Source organism: Lontra canadensis, unplaced genomic scaffold, assembly GCF_010015895.1.
Source record: "Lontra canadensis isolate GAN:19392208 unplaced genomic scaffold, GSC_riverotter_1.0 scaffold2, whole genome shotgun sequence".
In the NCBI taxonomy this organism is placed as follows: Eukaryota; Metazoa; Chordata; class Mammalia; order Carnivora; family Mustelidae; genus Lontra; species Lontra canadensis.
In genome coordinates, this window is record NW_022630996.1 from 47,223,329 (window position 1) to 47,233,951 (window position 10,623).

Below are 10,623 nucleotides of genomic sequence, written 5' to 3' on the forward strand. Positions count from 1 at the left end.
CAGCATCAAGATTTCACTAAATGTGCAGATTTGTGGCTTCTGCATATATTTTTTACATTGACTTTCTCTTTATGTATATCTAGGCTTATGTAATCCAGAAGGTTTTAAATATAACAGCTCTGCAATTCTGAATTATAGTGTCAGTTCATATATGAGGGAGTGAGGATGGGGAATCAGTACTGGATAATAATTTGTAACGCCAAAGCAGAGAATCCCAGAGCAAGCTCTGCTCTTGTAGTAGTGAATACAACAAGAATGGCTTCCTCTGCAAAACAGGAGTCTAGAGTGGAGAGCTGTGGCTTAAATCTTTGTTTGTTACGTCCTAAGAGACCTTTGACCTGTCGCCCAGCCTCCCTGGGCTTTGGTTTTCCCACCCATAAAACAAAGGGCTTGAACTAGGTAACCTCAAAAGTTCCCCATGGGTTTAAATGTCAGTGAGTATTTAATGAGTAGGATATTTCATGGTCTTTTTTATTTGTTTGGCTATGCAGGAAGAGAATATGAACTAAGACTAATAATACTAATCATCTACATCAAAATAATATCCCCTCTGTGTGAGGCAAAGCACACATAGCACATACACACGAACATTCTAAGCACTTTACCGCACTTCACACGATTACTTACAGAACCTAGTGAAAATGCTTTGCAATGTGTACTGTTTTGAACAGTTGCAAACTACCCAACTCTTCAAATCGACTAGACAATGGTGTAGGAGGGTTGCTTAGGAGGGCAGCAGCAGCTTTAAGAGCAGTGACCCAAAGCACACTGCCAGACACGCTCCAATCTCCCTGCAAGGCCTTAGACCAGGCAATCTCTCCTGCAGGAAGTCTCCAATTTCAGCAGCAGCAAAATCCCCTGGAGGGCTGGCTGGAACACAGATTGTTGGGCCCCACCCCCAAATTCCTGATTTAGCAGGTCTGTGGTGGTACCCAATAAGCTGCATTTCTGCTAAGTTCCCATGTGATGCAGATGCTGCTGATCCAGGGACCCCACTTTGAGAACCACTGAACTACGGTTTCCTTCCTTTCCTAGAAATGAAAGAATCTTTGTTAAGCCAGAAAAACTTGTGTCGTTCCATCAGAGAAATCATTTCTAAATTTAAAAAAAAACCTCAAAAATTACGTTATATGGTAGCTCCATTTATTTATATTCAGTGAACTTTTCACAGTGAATTAATGCAAACCTTATTATTTCAAAATGATAATTTTGGTTGGAAAGCTAATTGAAATAATTGAGTACTCTGCATCTTGTTTAAAACATAACATTTGAGGTAAAATAGGTTAATAATTTGAGATTAGTAATTAATAATTGAAATTATTAATTTCGGTGTCACTATAAAACAGTGTTAAGATGATTTTGCAGGGTGCCTGGGTGGCTCAGTGGGTTAAAGCCTCTGCCTTCAGCTCAGGTCATGATCCCAGGGTCCTGGGAACCATGAACCATCTATATGTCTCACTTTCATTGTAAAATTAGAGTATGATTATAGGCACTTGTTAAATAAGGTAGCCAGATGTTCTCTTTCCAATGAGTAGTTTCACATTTAAAGGGAAGGAGACTCTGAGAAGGGTGATGAACTGGCCAATTCACTTAAACATTATGTATTATAGCTCATCCTCTGCCATCATTTCCTTTTTAAATTGTTCTTCTTTGAGTAACTAGGAGGATCTAGGACTTTTTTTTTTTTTTTTTTCTGTTTTTAGAGATATTTGAGACTGTCCTTTTGTGCCTGGAAGCAGATTTTTAAATGTTCCTAATATTTAAGTCTACATTCGAACCATGGAGTGTACTGGGACATTTAGCATATCCATTTAAGTATTTTAATACTTAAAAATCAAAGCTTAGTCATGATGAAGTTACTAGTTTTATTTAAACTGGTTCTGCCAAGCTCAGTCTTTTAAACAGACCTCGGGATTGACAAATTTGGTGTAAGGTTGATCCTACACATATTAGGTTAAATGGCATAATAAATTAGCCAAGAAACGCCTTAGAAAAATTCATTTTGTGGGAGGAAAATACACTTTTTTACTCCCAGGAAACAGGTACTCAGTGCTTACCCAGGCACCTTACATCACAGAGGAAAAGAAGGAAAGTGAAGGGGAGATTTAGAAGAGTTCGGTTATAGTTTAAGAAAAGGAGATTATTGAGGGACAATGGAAACGGTCTTCCTCTCTTTGTGGTGTGTGTGTGTGTGTGTGTGTGTGTGTGTGTTTAAATGGAAAGTATCTCAGTTCTTTCTCCTTATCTGATCAATAATAAGTTACAAATTAACTGATGCTTGGTTTTCTCCAAGATAGATTTCACACAGCTTCAGACTGCTCTTCAAAACAATTAAGAAAGTTCAGCTAAAGCAAACATAGCAGCCCTATGTTAAGACTGTCGCTTTGCAGGCTATCAGGAGCTGGTGTCAGAAAACCCGTTTCAAACTGGCTTAAGCACAAAGAATTTATTGTCCCCCACATCTGAAAACAATAGGGTAGTTTCAAGCATTACTGGATTCGGGGCTTGAAGGATGGGATCATATTGCTTCTTTCTCCCGCCTCTCTGCCTTTGATTACATTGGTTTCATTCGTGGGCTCCAGGAAAGCAGCCTAGCCGCTCCGGGCTGTCCTCTCACGGTTCAAGTTGGCTGCAGAACCTCCAGCCAAACATTTCCCGTGTTCCAGATTCAGGCTGTTTCAGCTTTTTCAGCTTGGCTAAACCAAATTGTGTTTCCCAGGGTTCTCACTGAATATTTCTGGTTAAGGTTGGCCTGAAGTGAAATCTGGGAACTATCTAGGTCACAGTAGAGCACAGGGTGACTCTTGTAAGAGGATTTGGTTCAGGCTCCCCTGCAGACCCTGACTCCATTCGTTGGGGGGTGCAGGTCGGCGGGTAGCTGCCTGGCCTGCAGCTCTGGTTTCCCTCAGTTGACTTTCTTTCCCATCGCCAAATCCTGGCCAGGTGTGCATGCCAGTCGACAGCGAGAGAACCACTTATGTGGTACACTCAGCAGTGAGGCTGCAGATTTGGAGTCAGTGAGAAAGGAGCATAGGTGCCAGTGACCGACAAACAGATCTAGTTCTATCTGCTGTTCCCCGGTCCATGTCCGTCTTTTTCTTCCGGCCTGACCTATGATTTCAGGCTCAGCACCAAGACAGAAGAAAGGAGCCAGCCAAGACTGTGACCAGCTCTCACAAATATGGAAGATCAGATAACCACAATAAACCCTCAGGGTCCATCCTTGATGATGGCTCTGCTTTTCTTTTTTCTTTTCTTTATTTTTTTAATTTTATTTATTTATTTGACAGAGATCACAAGTAGGCAGAGAGGCAGGCAGAGAGAGATGGGGAAGCAGGCTCCCCGCTGAGCAGAGAGCTGGATGTGGGGCTCGATCCCAAGACCCTGAGATCATGACCTCAGCTGAAGGCAGAGGCTTTAACCCACTGAGCCACCCAGGTGCCTGTGGCCCTGCTTCTCTGAGAAAACACTGAGCAATAAGGACAAAAGAGTATTTCCCGCTAACCTTCCAAGAATGGTCCCTCTGATTGGACCAATTTAGACGGTGCTCATCTCTCAGCCAATCATGGAGCGCTATAATCAATGGTCCTCTGATTGGCCAGAACTGGTCGCAGGCTCCTCTTTTGACAACGCCACCAGAGCGCGAGGTTTGGGAGTCACTGATCACCAAGTGAAACTGAAATGTTTTGGGAAATGGAAGGAGATGAATATTGGGGAGGCCACCAGCAATTTTCCACCAAAAAAGTGAGGAGAGATTAACCTCTGCACTATTTCACATAACAGGAAAACTTTCTCCCTGGGGTGTAATTCCAGAAGACAGTCCTTCGAGTCCTTCTTACGAGGCTGGGTAATGGGCCTGCTTCTATAAACTTCTGCACTAAGTCAGAGGCTAGGTAAATGGAATTTCACCTACAATATCCATCCTCTGCATACCACTTTCTAAATTGCTGGTGACATGATAGAGCCGTCTAAAACCCCATGGAGACTACAGGTTCACTGGACCCAGGAGGTCCAGGGGCAAATCTTCTATTACTTATTCTTTTTTTTTTTAAGATTTTTATTTATTTATTTGAAAGACAGATCACAAGTAGGCAGAGAGGTGGGCAGAGAGAGAGAGAGGAGGAAGTAGGCTCCGCACTGAGCAGAGGGCCCGTTGTAGGGGCTTGATCCCAGGACCCTGGGATCATGACCTGAGTCGAAGGCAGAGGCTTTAACCCACTGAGCCACCCAGGTGCCCCCCCTTCTATTGCTTCTAATTCCTCACTCTTAAAGTAGGACCCATCACCTAATAAAATCACCTCACCTGCTGCCAGAAAGAAGCTAACTGGAAAAGAGGGATAGAGGAGTTCCCAGAATGACCAATTGATAGGACCGTAAAGTTAGGATAGAGTGGCATCTCCTGCCAGTGAAAAACAGCATGGCAAAGTCTTTTGAATATTCTCTGAAGGCAGTTATGAAAGCAAGCCCAAGGTCAGTGGTATTTCTTTCTCAGCCATCTGACTTTTCAATGGAGACTTTTATCTCCTCTTTTGGATCATTAGTAGCTTCTAAATGCTGCCCAAGGGGAAAGTAGAATGGCAATATGAACAAGGTGAATTAGGTGATTCTAAGACATAGGTGAAAAATAGGGCCAAATGAAAGAAATATGCTGACAAAGGTGGTGTGTTTGTTTGTTTATTCTACAGACATATGAGCTTTTAAAAATATCATTCACATGATCATACAATTCACCCTATCCATCTTTAGGAACCCATAAACATTTTATTGGTATATAGTTTCTGTTTAAAACGTGTTCAGTTATATTCAGTTTGCTCTGTGTGGAGAAATTCTCTTCAGGAGGGAATGTCGTATTTTTCTGTTTTTCAGGGTGGAGTGGAATACTGTGGGTTGTGGTAAAATAAGAGATTAGCAGTCAAGGTTGTTTGTAGAAGACTAGGAGAGAGGACTTGACGTTACATTTCAAAAGCCATTTTTAAGAGGTTTCACTGATAGTCTGGAAGAAAAAAAATCTAAAACCTCCCTTTAACACTCCTAGAGAACCTTTGTTTCTTTCCATTTTCATTGCCGAGAAGATTACTGCGTGCTTAAGGATGAATCCAAGTTTCCATGTGAGAGCTGCAAATACGCTGCAAGTAATTAATCCACCTGCCCTGGGTTCCTGCCTCCAGAAAGGTTCTAAGTCTATCCTTAATGAGAGCTCTATTTTGACCACATGGTATATTCTGTGTTTATCTACTAGAAAACTGTATTAATTTCCTAGCACTGCCATGACAAAGTACCACTGACTGGGTGGCTTAAACAACGGAAATTTATTTTCTCTCAATTCTGGAGGCCAGATCAAAGTTTTGGCAGCTTTGGTTTCTTCTAGGACCGTGATGGAAGGATCTGTTCCAGGCTTCTGTCCTGGCTTAGAGATGGTCATCTTCTCCTTATGTCTTCATAGGGTTTTACCCTGATACATTTGTCTGTGTCCCAATCTCTTAAGGATGCAAATCATATTAGATCAAGGCCCACCTTGGTGACCTGATTTTAATTTCATTACTTATGAAAGACCTTATCACCAAATACAGCCACACAGCTAGGTACTGAGGGTTAAGATTTCAACATATGAATTAGGGGACACAGCTCATAACAAAAATGATTTGGTCAATATTTTTTATTTGCTAAAATCAACTATTTTGTTCAAATGCATTTTTTCTTTAAATAGTTTTTAAATTTATTTTTTATTTTAATTCCAATATAGGTAACATACAGTGTGATATTAGTTTCAGGTGTCCGATATAGTGATTTGACTGTTTTATACATTACTCAGTAAACATCATGATTAAATGTACATGATTAAGTATACATAGGATAATCTTAATCCCCTTCACCTATTTCACCCATCCCCCTACCTACCTCCCCTCTGGTAACCATCAATTTGTTCTCTAGAGTTAAGAGTCTCTTTCTTGGTCTGTCTCTTTTTTTCCTTTGTTCATTTGTTTGGTTTCTTAAATTCCACATATGAGTGAAATTATATGGTATTTCTCTTTCTCTGACTGACTTATTTTGCTTAACATTATACTTTCCAGTTCCATCTGTGTTGTTGCAAATACCAGGATTTCATTCTTTTTATGGCTGAATAATGTTGGGGTATATATCACCTGGGATATATATATCACATCTTCTTTATCCATCCATCTGTTGTTGGACACTTGGGGTGGTTCCATAACTTGGCTTTATTGTAAATAATGCTGCTATAAACCTAGGGGTACATATATCCTTTTGATTTACTGGTTTTTTATTCTTTGAGTAAATATCTAGGAGTACAATTACTAGATTGTATGGTAGGTCTATTTTAAATTTTTTCAGAACCTCCATACTGTTTACCAAACTGACTGCACCAGTTTGCATTCCCAGCAACAGTGCAAGAGAATTCCTTTTTCTCCACTTCCTCACCAGCACTTGTTGTTTCTTGTGTTTTTGATTTTAGCCATTCTGACAGGTGTGATGTAATATTTCATTGTAGTTTGGATTTGTATTTCCCTGATGATGAGGGATGTTGAGTGCTTTTTCATGTCAGTTGGCCATCTGGTTGTCTTCTTTGGAGAAATACCTGTTTGTGTCTTCCGCCCATTTTTTAATTAGATTATTTGTTTTTTGGGTATCCAGTTGTATAAGTTCTTTACATATTTTGGATACTATTTCTTTATCAGAGATGTCATTTGCAGTCAGTAGGTTGCCTTTTAGTTTTATTGATTGTTTCCTTCACTGTGCAGAAGTTTTTATTTTGATGTAGTCCCAAAAGTTGATTTTTGCTTATATTCCTTTTCCTTTAGCAGATATATCTAGAAAGATGTTGGTATGGCCAGTATCAGAGAAATTACTGCCTGTGTTCTCATCCAGAATTTTTATGTGAAACCATACATCTCATATTCAGGTCTTTAATCCGTTTTGAGTTTTTTTGTTTTGGTTTTTTTTTGGTGTGAGAAAGTGGTCCAGTTTCATTCTTTTGCATATAGCTGTCCAGTTTTCCTGGAAAATAACACCATTTATTGAAGAGACTCTGTTTCCCCATTACATATTCTTACCTCTTTTGTTGATCTAATGTTTATACTGTTATGATTACTACAGCTTTGTAATATAACTTGAAGTCTGGAATTGTGATACGTCCAGTTTTGTTTTTCTTTTTCAAGATTGTTTTGTCCATTTCGGGTCTTTTACTGTTCCGTACAAGTTTTAGGATGATTTGTTCTAGTTCTGTGAAAAATGCTGTTGGTATTTTGATAGGGATTGCATTAATCTCTAAATTACTTTGGATAATATGGACATTTTGACAATATTAATTCTTCCAATCTATGAGCATGGACTACCTTTCCATTTGTTCATGTCATCTTCATTTTCTTCATCAGTGTTTTATAGTTTTCAGAGTACAGGTCTTTCACTTCTTTGGTTAAATTTATTCCTAGGCATTTTATTATTTTTGGTGAAATTGTAAATGGGATTGTTTTCTTAATTTCTCTTTCTGTTGCCTCATTATTAGTGTATAGAAAGGCAATGGATTTCTGTACATTGATTTTATATCCTGCGACTTTACTGAATTCATCTATCAGTTTTTTCCCTTATTGATGGGATATATCACATTGATTGATTTGCAAATATTGAACCACCCTGCATCCCAGGAATAAATCCCATTTGATCATGGTTAATAATTTTTTTAATGTATTGTTGGATTCAGTGTGCTAATATTATGCTAAGGATTTTTGCATCTGTGTTCATCAGAGATATTGTGGCTCTCTTGTAGTATCTTTATTTTGTTTTGGTATCAGGGTAACGCTGGTCTCATAGAATGAATTTGGATGTTTTCTTCCTTCTATTTTTTGGAATAGTTTGAGAAGAATAGGTATTGATCAATCAATCAATCAATCAATGTTTTCATTCATTCGTTCATTCATTCACTTATTGGCATTATTTCTTTAAATGTTTGGTAGAATTGGCCTTGAAGCCATGTGATCCTGGACTTTTGCTTGATGGGAGTTTTTTGATTAATGATTAATTTCATTGCTAGTAACCAGTTTGTTTGATTTTCTATTTCTTCCTGATTAAATTTTGGGAGGTTATGTTTCTAGTAACATCTAGGTTTTTGTAGGTTGTCCAGTAACTTCTAGGTTGTCCAATTTGTTGGCATATAATTTTTCATAATATTCTCTTATAATCCATTGTATTTCTGTGGTATTAATTCTGATTTTGTTTGAGTCCTCTCTCTTTCTCTCTCTCTCTCTTTTCTTAGTAAGTGTGGCTATCAGTTTTGTTGATCTTTTCAAAGAACCAGCTCCTGCTTTCACTGATCTGTTCTATTGTTTTTTAAATTTCTGTTTTACTTATTTGTGCTGTAATCTTTATTATTTCCCTTTTAAATTTTTTTTTTTAAGATTTTATTCACCCATTTGACAGACAGAGATTACAAGTAGGCAGAGAGGCGGGCAGAGAGAGAGGAGGAAGCAGGCTCCCCACTGAGCAGAGAGCCCGATGTGGGGCTTGATCCCAGGACCCTGAGATCATGACCTGAGCCGAAGGCAGAGGCTTTAACCCACTGAGCCACCCAGGCGCCCCTATTATTTCCCTTTTAATACTGGTTTTAGATTTTGTCTGTTCTTTTTCTAGCTCCTTTACGTGTACAATTAAATTGTTCATTTGAGATTTTCCTTGCTTCTCAAGGGCCTGTATTGCTATAAACTTACCTCTTAGAGCAGCTTTTGCTGATCCCCCAAATTTTGGATTATTGTGTTTTCATTTTCATTTGTTTCCATGTATTTTTTAATTTCCTCATTGATTATTTATTTTACCCATTCATGGTGTAGTAGCATGTTATTTAATCTCCATGTATTTGTGCTCTTTCCAGATTTTTTTCTTGTGGTTGATCTGTAGCTTTGTAGCATTGTGGTTAGAAAAGATGCATGGAATGACTTTGATCTTTTTGAGTTTGTTGAAACTGTTTTGTGGACTAATATATGATCTATTCTAGAGAATGTTACATGTGCTCTTGAGAAGAATATGTGTTTTTAGATTGAACATTCTGAATATATCTGTTAAATCCATCTGCTCCAATGTGTCATTCAAAGCCATTATTTCCTTGTTGTTTTTCTGTTTGGATGATCTGTCCATTGAGGTAAGTGGGGTGTTAAACTCCCCTGCTGTTATTTCACTACTGTTGATTATTTCCTTTATATTTGTTGTTAACTGATTTAAGTATTTGGATGCTCCATGTTGAGTGTGTATGTTTTTATAATTGTTAGATCTTCTTGTTGGATTGACCCCTTAATGATGATAGGTGTTCTTCTTTGTCTCTTGTTAAAATGTTGGCTTAAAGTCTATTTTGTCCAATATAAGTATTACTACAGCTTTCTTTTCACATCCCTTTGCATGATAAATTGCTTCTCCTTCCCTTCACTTTCAATTTGCACGTGTTCTTAGTTTTGAAATGAGCCTCTATTAGTCAGTATATAAATAGGTCTTGTGTTTGTGTGTTTGTTTGTTTTTTATCCATTCTGTTACCCTTAGTCTTTTAATTGGGGCATTTGGTCCATTTACATTTAAAGTAACTGTATTTTTTGCCATTTTGTTACTCGTTATAGGTTGTTTTGTAGTTTTTCTCCATTCCTTTCTTCTCTCATGACTAGTTAGCTTTCTTTAGTGATCTACTTGGATTCTTTCTCTTTATTTTTTGCATATCTATTACTGGTTTTTGATTTGTGGTTACCATTCAGTTTGTGTATAACATCTTCTGCATGTAGCAATCTATATTAAATTGATAGTGGTCACTTATGTTTGAATCCATTCTTTACTCCCCTCCTCCCCACATTTTAGGTATATGGTGTCATCCTTCTCATCCATTTATTTTATGAGTCCCTTGCCTGATTTTTACACATATACTTGTTTTTACTGCTTTTGGGCTTCCTATTTTCCTCAATATTGCTTATGGTCTTTCCTTTCTACTAACAGAGTTCCCTTTAACATTTCTTGTAGGGCTGGTTTAGTGGTCATGAATTCCTTTAACTTGTTTCTTTGGAAGATTTTACCTCTTTTTCTCTACTGAATGAAAGCCTTGCTGGATAGAGTATTCTTGCTTACAGATATTATCCTTTCAGCACTTTGAATATATCATGCCACTGTCTTCTGGCCTGTTAAGTTTCTTCTGAAAGATCAGCAGAGAGCCTTGTGAGGTCTCCTTTTTATGTAACTGCTTTAAAAATTCTCTTTATCACTGATTTTTTATCATCTTAAGTACTGTGTGTCTTGGTGTACTTGGAAGTACTGTGTGTACTTCCTTGGTTGGTATTATTGGAGGCTCTCTGTGACTCCTGGACCTGGATTTCTCTGTCCTTCCCCAGATTTGAGAAGTTTTCAGCTGTTATTTTTTTTTTAATAAAGATTTTATTTATTTATTTGACAGAAATCACAAGTAGACAGAGAGGCAGACAGAGAGAGAGAGGAGGAAGCAGGCTTTCTGCTGAGCAGAGAGCCCAATGCGAGGCTCAATCCCAGGACCCTGAGATCATGATCTGAGCTGAAGGCAGAGGCTTTAACCCACTGAGCCACCCAGGCACCCCTCAGCTGTTATTTCTTGAAATAAATTTTCTGCCC